We start from the raw sequence: 13250 nt of genomic DNA, 5'->3' as shown, positions 1-13250 counted from the left end.
TTGGGAGGCAGGCCAGTCCTCGCCCACAGACAACCCGCCAACCTTAAACATATTCTCACCAGCAACCACGCACCGCACCATAACAACTCTAACTCAGGAACCAACCTATGCAACAAACCTCGATGCCAACTCTGCCCACATATTTACACCAGCAACACCATCACAGGACCTAAGCAGATCAGCTACAACATCACCGGCTCATTCACCTGCACGTCCACCAATGTTATATATGCCATCATATGCCAGCAATGCCCCTCTGCTATGTACATTGGCCAAACTGGACAGTCACTACGCAAGAGGATAAATGGACACAAGTCAGATATCAGGAATGGCAATATACAAAAACCTGTAGGAGAACACTTCAACCTCCCTGGCCACACAATAGCAGATGTAAAGGTAGCCATCTTACAGCAAAAAAAAACTTCAGGACCAGACTCCAAAGAGAAACTGCTGAGTTCCAGTTCATTTGCAAATTTGACACCGTCAGATCAGGATTAAACAAAGACTGTGAATGGCTATCCAACTACAGAAGCAGTTTCTCCTCCCTTGGTGTTCACACCTCAACTACTAGCAGAGCACCTCACCCTCCCTGATTGAACTAACTTCGTTATCTCCATACTGATTTATACCTGCCTCTGGAGATTTCCATTACTTGCATCTGAAGAAGTGAGGTTCTTACCCACGAAAGTTTATGCTCCCAATACTTCTGTTAGTCTTAAAGGTGCCACAGGACCTTCTGTTGCTAATTAAAAGTTGTCTTACAGAACAGATTCCATACCCTCAAAATAATTCTATACATCAATGAAATTCCATCTTAGACTTAAGGTAATACCACATACCTCTTAAACATGGCAAATGCCACCTGAATCAGTGAAAGCTGAGAAACAGGATTTCAATGAGAGTTTGACCTACTTTAGGAGTATAGGACTAGACCTTTGATGTTATCTTTCTCCAAAGAATATATCAGCATAATGAACATGTTTTTAAAAAATTAACACGTTAATATCATTTTTCCTTCGACTTCCTCACTTTTCTCCCTTCTTATTTTTACATTATAGATTTTTTCCATAGTTTATAAAAGCCACTGAAATGGCTTTTATATAAATCTATACAAATGTTTTTAGAAATTCTTGTCTTGATTTCCAGAGGCATTGGACACTCACAGCTCCCAGACTTCAATGAATCCTGCTACCAATGTAGCTAAATTCTAGGGCTGTCAATTAATTGCAGTTAACTAACACGATTAATTGAAAAAAATTAATTGTAATTAAAAATATTAATTGTGATTAATCACACTGTTAAACAATAGAATACCAATTGAAATGTATTAAATATTTTTGGATGTTTTTCTACATTTTCAAATATTGATATATTAGAATATATTAATTTCAATTACAACACAGAATACAAAGTGTACAGTGCTCACTTTATATTATTTTTATTACAAATATTTGCACTGTAAAAAAGATAAACAAAAGAAATAATATTTTTCAATTCACCTAATACAATATTAGGTGAAACTTTTTATTTCACGGACCACTTGAAAATTGCTGAGGGTCTCGGCAGACCACTTAATGATCTTTCCAAATGTTGTTCATACCATTAGCTAACTATTGTAAAGCGCGTTCGATAAAAGCGCTATAAAAAAAAAAACTTAATTTTGTTTGTTCTACAAATAAGAGCACACAACTCATATTTTAATATCAGTAGTCTTACCTTTCTAATGCAATGTGCCCTCTCTCCCCCACCGCAGCAGCCCCTGAGCTGGCGGTTGGGAAGGGGGGGGGTCTCTCACCCGCCACTGCAGCCAAAGATCTGAGGCTGGGAAGGAGGGCTGTCTCTCCCCAGGAGCCACAGCCCTGGAGCTGGGAAAAGTTGCCTCTTTCTCTGGCCGCGGCAGCCCTCCACATCCCAAATTCCCCCCACCCTCTTATCTCACCCCACTGCCCCCTATTCTCCCCAAGGCCACCACTTCACCTTATATGTGCGTCTTTTCCAGGGTCCAGGCACCTAATTAGTGGAGCCATGCCTGCATGGCTCCACTAATTAGGTAGGTGGCCATTCATTCTCTCATGTGTAGCTGCCCAGGCACGCACCTTAGAGGGAACTATCCGTGGACCACTTGAATGGAGCTTGCGGACCACAGTTTGAGATCCTCTGCTGTAGTGCAATCTCCGTATCATAAAAGTTGAACTTACAAATGTAGAATTATGTGCAGAAAAACCTGCATTCAAAAATAAAACAATGTAAAACTTTAGAGCCTACAAGTCCACTCAGTCCTACTTACTGTTCAGCTAATTGCTAAGAGAAATAAGTTTGTTTACATTTACGGGAGATAATGCTGCCCGCTTCTTAATTACAATGTTAACTGAAAGTGAGAACAGGCGTTCACATTGCATGTTGTAACCGGAGTCGCAAGATATTTATGTACCAGATACGCTAAAGATTCATATGCCCCTTCATGCTTCGGCCACCATTCCAGAGGACATGCTTCCATGCTGATGACACTCTTTAAAAATAATGCGTTAATTAAATTTATTACTGAACTCCAGGGAGAAAATTGCATGCCTCCTGCTCCGTATTACCCACTTTCTGCCATATATTTCATATTATAGCCATCTCGGATGATGACCCAGCACATGTGGGTCGTTTTAAGAACAGTTTCACTGCAAATCTGACAAAATGCAAAGAAGGTACCAATGTGAAATTTCTGAAGATAGCTACAGCACTCCACCCAAGGCTTAAGAATCTGAAGTGCCTTCCAAAATCTGAAAGGGATGAGGGTGGAACATGCTTTGAGAAGTCTTAAAGAGCAACACTCGGATGTGGAAGCTACAGAACCCGAACCACCAAAAAAGGAAATCAACCTTCTGCAGGTGGCATCTGACTCAGATGATGAAAATGAACATGCGTCGGGCCACACTGCTTTGGCCAGTTATCGAGCAGAACCCATCATCAGCATGGAAGCATGTCCTCAGGAACAATGGCCAAAGCATGAAGAGGCATATGAATCTTTAGCGCATCTGGCACATAAATATCTTGTGATGCTGGCCACAACAGTGCCATGCGAACACCTGTTCTCATTTTCAGTTGACATTGTAATTAAGAAGTGAGCAGAATTATCTCCCTTAACTGTAAACAAACGTGTTTCTCTTAGCAATTGGCTGAACAGTAAGTAGAACTGATTGGACTTGTAGGCGCTAAAGTTTTACATCATTTTATTTTTGAACACAGGTTTTTTTGTACGTAATCCTACATTTGTAAGTTCAACTTTCGTGATAAAGAGATTGCACTACAGTACTTGTATTAGGTGAATTGAAAAATACTATTTCTTTTGTTTTTACAGTGCAAATATTTGTTATAAAAATAAATATAAAGTGTGCAAAGTACACTGTATTCTGTTGTAATTGAAATCAATATATTTGAAAATGTAGAAAACATCCAAAATAATTAAATAAATAAATGGTATTCTATTATTAACAGCGCGATTAATCGTCATTTTTTTTAACTGATTGACAGCCCTACTAAATTCCCATTTACTTCAATTGCTACAGGATCAGCTTTCAAATTATAGAATCAATCAGAGAATCACAGAAATGTAGGGCTGGAAGGGATCTTGAGAAGTCGTCTAGCCCATCGACATGCACTGAGGCAGGGGCTAAACCACCCCAAGCATGTGTTTGTCTAAACTGTTCTTAAAAACCACCAATGGCAGGGATTCCACAAACACGTTTGGTAACCTATTACAGGAATTAAATATCCCTATAGTTAGAAAGTTTTTCCTGATATCTAACCTAAATCTCCCTTGCTGCACATTAAGCTGATTACTCCTTGTTCTACTGTCAGTGGCCATGGAGAATATTTGATCTCTATCCTCTTTATAACACCCCTTAAAAAATTTGAAGACTTACCAAGTCCACCCTCAGTCTTCTTTTCTCAAGATAAAACACACCCTTATTAAAAAAAAAAGTCTTCATTGCTCAGGTTTTCTAAACCTTTTATCATTTTTGTAACTTTCCTTTGGTCTCTCTCCAAATTTGTCCACATCTTTCCTAAAGTGTGGCACCAGGTACCAGACACAGTATGCCTCACCATTGCCAAGCAGAGCAGGACAATTACTTTCCGGGTCTTACATATGACACTCCTGTTAACACACCCGAGAATGATATTTATCTTTTTCACAACTGCATCATGTTGGTTGACACGTTCAATTTGTTCACCATAACCCTCAGATTCTTTTCTGCAGTACTACTCCTAGCTAGTTAGTCTCCATTTTGTATTTGTTCATTTGATTTTTCCTCCCTGAGTGCAGTACTTTACACTTACCTTTATCAAACTTTAATCTTGCTGATTGCAAAACAATTTTTCAATTTGTCAAGGTCATATTGATTTCTAATACCGTGGTAACAGACCCAAAATAGACACCTGCAGCACCACACTAGCTATAGCCTCCCAGTTTGACAGCGAACCATTGATAATTACTCTGAATATGGTTTTTCAACCGGTGTACCCATCTTAGTGTAATTTTATCTAGACCTCATTTCCCTAGTTTGCTCATGAGAATGTCATGTGAGACTGTGTCAAAAGACTTAATAAAAACCAAGATATGTCTACTGCTTCCCATATGCTCTAGACCAGTGACCCTGTCAAAGAAGGAATTTAGGTTGGCCTGGCATGATTTATTCTTAACAAATTCATATTGGCTACTGCTTATCACCCTGTTAACCCTTACGGGCTTATAAACTGATTGTTTTATAATTTGTTCCAGTATCTTTCCAGGTCTCAAAGTTAGGCTGACTCGTCTTTGTTCCCTTTTTAAAGATAGATACTTCATTTGCCCTTCTCCAGTCCTCTGGGTTCTCCATGAGTCCTTGAAGATAATCCCTAGTAGTCATCTGAAGGGATCATCTAGATGACTGTGTTTATTAACTGCATCAATTCCTAATTATATAACATGAGTTGCCATTATTAAAAAGGCATATTCAAATATAGTCAAAGGTCCACTTTTAGGTAGCTCTAGGCCACCATTACAAAAATTATCACCCATCTTAAGACAACTAAACTCACATTACCATCTTCACTGATGTCTTTGTATGTATTCACTTGTCTAGAAGATCTATAGAAGAATAAAAGGATTTACTTTCCACTCAATGCTACACAGTATTTTCTCAGGAACAATTTTTCATAATGTCACATTTATTACATCAAGGAACTGTTTTATGACAAATAGACATTACAGTGTTTAGGGATCATGAATCTGTGGAATTAATAATAAATGTGGGTATCAGTCAAATAAAATCAAATGAGCAGAGAATAAACTCCTCTCTATTAAGGAACAAACATTTTCATGCATGATAGGAAGCAAATTGGAGTCTTTTTTCGAGAGTTAAATACAGGTATAGTTAGACCCTACAAATGCTGGGAAGCTGAAATGCATTACATTAGAGAGGATATAATCAAGGAAGTAGACACTTAAGAAAGAAATAGAAAGTGCTGAGTACTGAAATTGAAAGCTTTAGAAAATATAAACAGACCATAAAACACAGGCTGTAGAGAACAAAGCAAAACTGCAACATTATGAATTTCACAAAGCATCTATCAAGCTACCGATGCAATAATTAAATGAAAATTCAACTGGAATTTCTGATTTAGAAATAATCCATGGAGTACTTACCTCATCTCTTACATCAACAAAACCAGCATTCTAAGATTAAAGGCCTGTATAAATATGTTGCTCCTAAAAAAATAAAAGTTTGAGACCACCTTCCACATTACAATGACAAAATTATTGGAAGAAAACTGAAAATTCAGAGCAGCATATTACATCGGATGAAGAGAAGAACACTTTAAATCTGAGAAAATCAGAAAGAATACAGGCTGGTCTCTGGCTCTGAAACTCCAAACCTCATCCCACCTCTGTTTTTTTTCCAATATAGAGTCCCCTAAAAGACAACAGAATGCAGACACTGCTGTCCTTCTCCAGTAGCAGCCTGCAACATCTCATCCAAAAGGGTATGCTGGTATAACATTTAGATGGTGGAGGCAGAGAGGCAGCAGATCCCTCCCATACAGGGTTGTAAGCAGCACCATCTCCATGCATGCACCCAATCATGATAAGGCTGCATAATTATCACAACCACACCAGGAAAATATGGTGGCATTTTCCTCACATGGTAAAAACTTCTGTGTTCTAAAAGGGGTGAAAGAGAAAATAGTGGGGCTAAAGAAAAAGACAGAACAATGGACCATGTGACTTGTACAAGCACATTGCAGACCTATGCATACAGATTAATTGTGAGAAGGAAGCCACTAGAAGCAGCACATTAGCTGAGCCTGAGAGGCAGACTGACTGACCTCCCCGATTCCAGGGACTCCTGTAATCCAATATCCAAGCATCTCAGAGATTTCTCTCTACCCTCAGCTCAGCACGCCTTCAGAGCTACTAAGGGCCAGGTGAACAGTGTAGAGCTCTCCGATCCTATAGCCCTTTTAGGTGCATGACTCACAACTGGCTTCCTTGAGATAGCTGCCTCCTTCTTTCCCACTCTCTCAGTTCCATATCTTGATTCCTGTGCCCAGTCCTAGATTTTCCTGACTGCAGACTTTTTAACATCCACAGGAGCTGCTGTGGATCTTAGTATAGTTCACATGTGTCTGGCTGACCTGTTCTGTTGTATTACGAAGGGGATAGAAAAACACTGGAAATACTACATAAATTGATGGTACCATAATTATATGTTGATTGTGGTAACACTACATCCAATTTTGGTCAGTACATCTCAAAAAGCATTCACTAGAAATAGCAACGGTTTAGAAGACAGCAAAATAGATGTTTTTAAAGAATCCTTATTAAGGTTGCAGGAACTAACAGAAAGAATAGTAAATATGGCAGGCGACCAGCTTGGCTTAACAGTGAAATCCTGCTGATCATAAACACAAAAAAGAAGCTTAGAAGAAGTGGAAGATTGGACAAATGACCAGGGAGTAGTATAAAAATATTGCTCAGGCATGCAGGAGTGAAATAAGGAAGGCCAAATCACACTTGGAGTTATCCTTAACATCCCTTGCTAGCTGCAACAAGAAGGGTTTCTTCACGTATGTTATAACAAGAAAGTCAAGGAAAGTGTGGGCCCCTTACTGAATGAGGGAGGCAGCCTAGTGACAGGGGATGTGGAAAAAGCTAATATACTCAATGCTTTTTTTGCCTCTGTCTTCACAAACAAGGTCAGCTCCCAGACTGCTGTACTGGGCAGCACAGCATGGGGAGGAGGTGACCCGCCCTCTGTGGAGAAAGAAGTGGTTCAGGACTATTTAGAAAAGCTGGACAAACACAAGTCCATGGGGATGGATGCACTGCATCCGAGGGTGCTAAAGGAGTTGGCGGATGTGATTGCAGAGCCATTGGCCATTATCTCTGAAAACTCATGGCGATCCGGGGAGGTCCCGGATGACTGGAAAAAGACAAATGTAGTGCCCATCTTTAAAAAAGGGAAGAAGGAGGATACGGGGAACTACAGGCCAGTCAGTCTCACCTCAGTCCCTGGAAAAATCATGGAGCAGGTCCTCAAGGAATCAATTCTGAAGCACTTAGAGGAGAGGAAAGTGATCAGGAACAGTCAGCATGGATTCACCAAGGGCAAGTCATGCCTGACTAACCTAATTGCCTTCTATGACGAGATAACTGTCTCTGTGGATGAGGGGAAAGCAGTGGATGTCTTATTCCTTAACTTTAGCAAAGCTTTTGATACAGTCTCCCACAGTGTTCTTGCCAGCAAGTTAAAGAAGTATGGGCTGGATGAATAGACAATAAGGTGGAGACAAAGCTGTCTGGATCGTCGGGCTCAACAGGTAGTGATCAATGGCTCCATGTCCAGTTGGCAGCCGGTATCAAGCAGAGTGCCCCAAGGGTCGGTCTTGGGACCGGTTTTGTTCAATATCTTCATTAATGATCTGGAGGATGGGGTGGACTGCACCCTCAGCAAGTTTGCAGATGACACTAAACTGGGAGGAGTGGTAGATATGCTGGAAGGTAGGGACAGCATACAGAGGGACCTAGACAAATTAGAGGATTGGGCCAAAAGAAATCTGATGAGGTTCAACAAGTACAAGTGCCGATTCCTGCATTTAGGATGGAAGAATCCCAGGCACTGCTACAGACTAGGGACCGAATGGCTAGGCATCAGTTCTGCAGAAAAGGATTTAGGGGTTACAGTGGATGAGAAGCTGGATATGAGTCGACAGTGTGCCCTTGTTGCCAAGAAACGGCATTATGGGCTGTATAAGTAGAAGCATTGCCAGCAAATCGAGGGATGTGATCATTCCCCTCTATTCGACATTGGTGAGGCTTCTTCTGGAGTACTGTGTCCAGTTTTGGGCCCCACACTACAAGAAGGATGTGGAAAAATTGGAAAGAGTCCAGCGGAGGGCAACAAAAATGATTAGGGGGCTGGAGCACATGACTTATGAGGAGAGGCTGAGGGACCTGGGATTGTTTAGTCTGCAGAAGAGAAGAATGAGGGGGGATTTGATAGCTGCTTTCAACTACCTGAAAGGGGGTTCCAAAGAGGATGGATCTAGACTGTTCTCAGTGGTACCACATGACAGAACAAGGAGTAATGGTCTCAAGTTGCAGTGGGGGAGGTTTAGGTTTGATATTAGGAAAATCTTTTTCACTAGGAGGGTGGTGAAGCATTGGAATGGGTTACGTAGGGAGGTGGTGGAATCTCCTTCCTTAGAGGTTTTTAAGGTCGGGCTTGACAAAGCCCTGGCTGGGATGATTTAGTTTGGGATTGGTCCTGCATTGAGCCTGGGGTTGGAGTAGATGACCTCCTGAAGTCCCTTCCAACCTTATATTCTATGATTCTATGTTTGGAAAAAACTTTCATATATGAAAGGTATACGAAGGTTAGAACTATTTAAATGAGAAAGGCGACAAGAGATGACATGATAGAGGTATAGGTCTTGAGAAAGTCAATCAGACACTTCTTTTCACCTCTTACAATACTAAAGCCAGGAGACATCCAACAAATTTAAAACGGAAAAGGAAATTTTTTAAAATGTATTTTTAACATCACAATTAACCTATGGAAATCACTTTAGGGAACAATCCAACCACTATTTCCTTGGGGTTGGGAAAAAGCTACTTCAACTATCCGGATATATGTTGGGAAAATAACACAGCGGGGCACAGACTATCCAACAAATTCTTGGACTGCATTGGAGACAACTTTTTATTTCAGAAGGTTGAAAAAGCTACTAGGGGGGAAGCTGTTCTAGACTTGATTTTAACAAATAGGGAGGAACTCGTTGAGAATGTGAAAGTAGAAGGCAGCCTGGGTGAAAGTGATCATGAAATCATAGAGTTTGCAATTCTAACGAAGGGTAGAAGGGAGAACAGCAAAATAGAGACAATGGATTTCAGGAAGGCAGATTTTGGGAAGCTCAGAGAGCTGATAGGTAAGGTCCCATGGAAATCAAGACTGAGGGGAAAAACAACTGAGGAGAGTTGGCAGTTTTTCAAAGGGACACTATTAAGGGCCCAAAAGCAAGCTATTCCGCTGGTTAGGAAAGATAGAAAATGTGGCAAAAGACCACCTTGGCTTAACCACGAGATCTTGCATGATCTAAAAAATAAAAAGGAGTCATATAAAAAATGGAAACTAGGACAGATTACAAAGGATGAATATAGGCAAACAACACAGGAATGCAGGGGCAAGATTAGAAAGGCAAAGGCACAAAATGAGCTCAAACTAGCTACGGGAATAAAAGGAAACAAGAAGACTTTTTATCAATACATTAGAAGCAAGAGGAAGACCAAAGACAGGGTAGGCCCACTGCTTAGTGAAGAGGGAGAAACAGTAACAGGAAACTTGGAAATGGCAGAGATGCTTAATGACTTCTTTGTTTCGGTCTTCACGAGAAGTCTGAAGCAATGCCTAACATAGTGAATGCTAATGGGAAGGGGGTAGGTTTAGCGGATAAAATAAGAAAAGAACAAGTTAAAAATCACTTAGAAAAGTTAGATGCCTGCAAGTCACCCGGGCCTGATGAAATGCATCCTAGAATACTCAAGGAGCTAATAGAGGAGGTATCTGAGCCTCTAGCTATTATCTTTGGAAAGTCATGGGAGACGGGAGAGATTCCAGAAGACTGGAAAAGGGCAAATATAGTGCCCATCTATAAAAAGGGAAATAAAAACAACCCAGGTAACTACAGACCAGTTAGTTTAACTTCTGTGCCAGGGAAGATAATGGAGCAAGTAATTAAGGAAATCATCTGCAAACACTTGGAAGGTGGTAAGGTGATAGGGAACAGCCAGCATGGATTTGTGAAGAACAAATCATGTCAAACCAATCTGATAGCTTTCTTTGATAGAATAACGAGCCTTGTGGATAAGGGTGAAGCAGTGGATGTGGTATACCTAGACTTTAGTAAGGCATTTGATACGGTCTCGCATGATATTCTTATCGATAAACTAGGCAAATACAAATTAGATGGGGCTACTATAAGGTGGGTGCATAACTGGCTGGATAACCGTACTCAGAGAGTTGTTATTAATGGTTCCCAATCCTACTGGAAAGGCGTAACGAGTGGGGTTCCGCAGGGGTCTGTTTTGGGACCGGCTCTGTTCAATATCTTCATCAACGACTTAGATATTGGCATAGAAAGTACGCTTATTAAGTTTGCGGATGATACCAAACTGGGAAGGATTGCAACTACTTTGGAGGACAGGGTCATAATTCAAAATGATCTGGACAAATTGGAGAAATGGTCTGAGTTAAACAGGATGAAGTTTAACAAAGACAAATGCAAAGTGCTCCACTTAGGAAGGAAAAATCAATTTCACACATACAGAATGGGAAAAGACTGTCTAGGAAGGAGTACGGCAGAAAGGGATCTAGGGGTTATAGTGGACCACAAGCTAAATATGAGTCAACAGTGTGATGCTGTTGCAAAAAAAGCAAACATGATTCTGGGATGCATTAACAGGTGTGTTGTGAGCAAGACACAAGAAGTCATTCTTCCGCTCTACTCTGCTCTGGTTAGGCCTCAGCTGGAGTATTGTGTCCAGTTCTGGGCGCCGCATTTTAAAAAAGATGTGGAGAAATTGGAAAGGGTCCAAAGAAGAGCAACAAGAATGATTAAAGGTCTTGAGAACATGACCTATGAAGGAAGGCTGAAAGAACTGGGTTTGTTTAGTTTGGAGAAGAGAAGACTGAGAGGGGACATGATAGCAGTTTTCAGGTATCTAAAAGGGTGTCATAAGGAGGAGGGAGAGAACTTGTTCACCTTAGCCTCTAAGGATAGAACCAGAAACAATGGGTTTAAACTGCAGCAAGGGAGGTCTAGGTTGGACATTAGGAAAAAGTTCCTAACTGTCAGGGTGGTTAAACACTGGAACAAATTGCCTAGGGAGGTTGTGGAATCTCCGTCTCTGGAGATATTTAAGAGTAGGTTAGATAAATGTCTATCAGGGATGGTCTAGACAGTATTTGGTCCTGCCATGCGGGCAGGGGACTGGACTCGATGACCTCTCGAGGTCCCTTCCAGTCCTATAATCTATGAATCTATGAATCTATGAATTTTAGGCAGACCATTCTGCCTGTTCATTACGGAGTGAATTTGTTTTCTTGCAAAATCCACTGAAGTATCTAGTATAATTCACAGTCAGAAACACTATTAAACTAGATGGATCACTTGTATTGCTATACTGCATGATACCAATGTGCCAATGAATCCCTACCTCTTTGAAAGAGACTCAAATGAATAATAATTTGTATCCCAGGGTGACAGTTATGATAAAATTGCATAAGCTTGGATTTATCATGAAACTTGAATTATATTTAAATCTAGCTTCCCAGCACAGAATTGCCTCCATTTGCTAGAGATAATAATAAGAATATTCAGTTCTACAAATAAGTGCATGATGCAAATTGTTAATATTGAGCCTTTTACATATTTATTAATGTCTCTACCAGCTGATAGAGATGTAGTAAACCCACTTGCCTGAACTGGTACAGGAGGACGTTTGAGTATTTACAAGGCAGCTTCATCATTAATTGCATTCAGGCTAACCTTACATTGTCTAAGTAAGAGAGACCAGAGGGGTGAAGCAGTATCTTTTATTGAACCAGCTTCTTTTGGTGAGAGAGACAAGCTTTCACCAACAGAAGTTGGTCCAGAAAAAGATACTACCTCACCCACTTTGTCTCTCTAATATTCTGGAACCAACACGGCTACAAATGCAAACAGCATTGGCTAAATAATAAAGTTATCCACAAACAGTGAACATACATAAAATTTCATCTCTCAGTGGTCTATTCATGGATCATCTTTTAGTTCTGTCTGGAAATAATGGCAAAATGAATTTGTCCTTAAATATTCAAATTGATATACTGTAAAATTCAAAATATTACATGTCTTTTATTAGTAACAAAAATATAAAATACACTGAGCTCACAAAAATATACAGTAAAAGAAACAAGAATCCGTTCAGTCTGTTCTTGGGCTGGATTAATGGTTTGGATACAATAAAAACTATGCTGTTAGGAATCTATTAGCTTTTGTTTGTTTGTTTGTTTTTAAATCTACTGGCAAAAAAGTTATTGGACTTTGGACTTCTTGGTAGTTCTTTACCACAGGAAAAATCCCAAGATATGAATTATTCATTTTAGAATTAGTTTGATCAGACTGTATTAAGACACCTCTTTCTGAAAATGAGTTATCTGAAACTCAGAAATACTAACCAGTAGCAAGTTTCATAAAGGCAAATACTCTGAGTACTAGCACAATTCATGTTTCAACTCTGCATGGTTATCCAAAAACAAGTGCACTACATCAGAAACTAAGGAATTGTGTGCATACTTGTATGTTTGACTGATATACACCATTAACTCCTTGGAGACGCAGCACCTGAATGACTAGCTATGTTGGTATTCCTAAACACTAATAACATTTACTTTTCGATTAATCTTTTTTTGTTTTCTCCACTTCACTCATTTCGATTCACTTGCGTTGTCATTTTAAAATTCTCACTCTTACAGGGAAGGTATTCATTGTAACTATTCTTTCCTACCATTATTCTTTTATTAGCCTCCACCTTGCCACCTGCTTCCTTTATTAATTTTCTCATTATCTTCTTACTGTAACTCACTCTTCTATTGTCATTTTAAATATTATGCTATTTCTCTTCTAAGCTTCAACTCCTTGGCATACTTTACTCCATTTTGCTCATATTCTTCATCACTGTA

The 13250-nt window shown here is 39.9% G+C and overlaps 1 protein-coding gene across 2 annotated transcripts in view; it reads right to left on the bottom strand.

Moving 5' to 3' along the window:
* The window catches only part of MEI4 (meiotic double-stranded break formation protein 4), a 141863-nt gene that overhangs the window by 83779 nt on the left and 44834 nt on the right, over positions 1–13250 (bottom strand). The gene's annotated exons all lie outside the window — the stretch shown is intronic.

The sequence above is a fragment of the Chrysemys picta genome, chromosome 3 (assembly GCF_011386835.1).
Source record: "Chrysemys picta bellii isolate R12L10 chromosome 3, ASM1138683v2, whole genome shotgun sequence".
In the NCBI taxonomy this organism is placed as follows: domain Eukaryota; kingdom Metazoa; phylum Chordata; order Testudines; family Emydidae; genus Chrysemys; species Chrysemys picta.
Note: the sequence above shows the minus strand (reverse complement) of the source record. Positions and strands in the feature narration are given on the sequence as shown.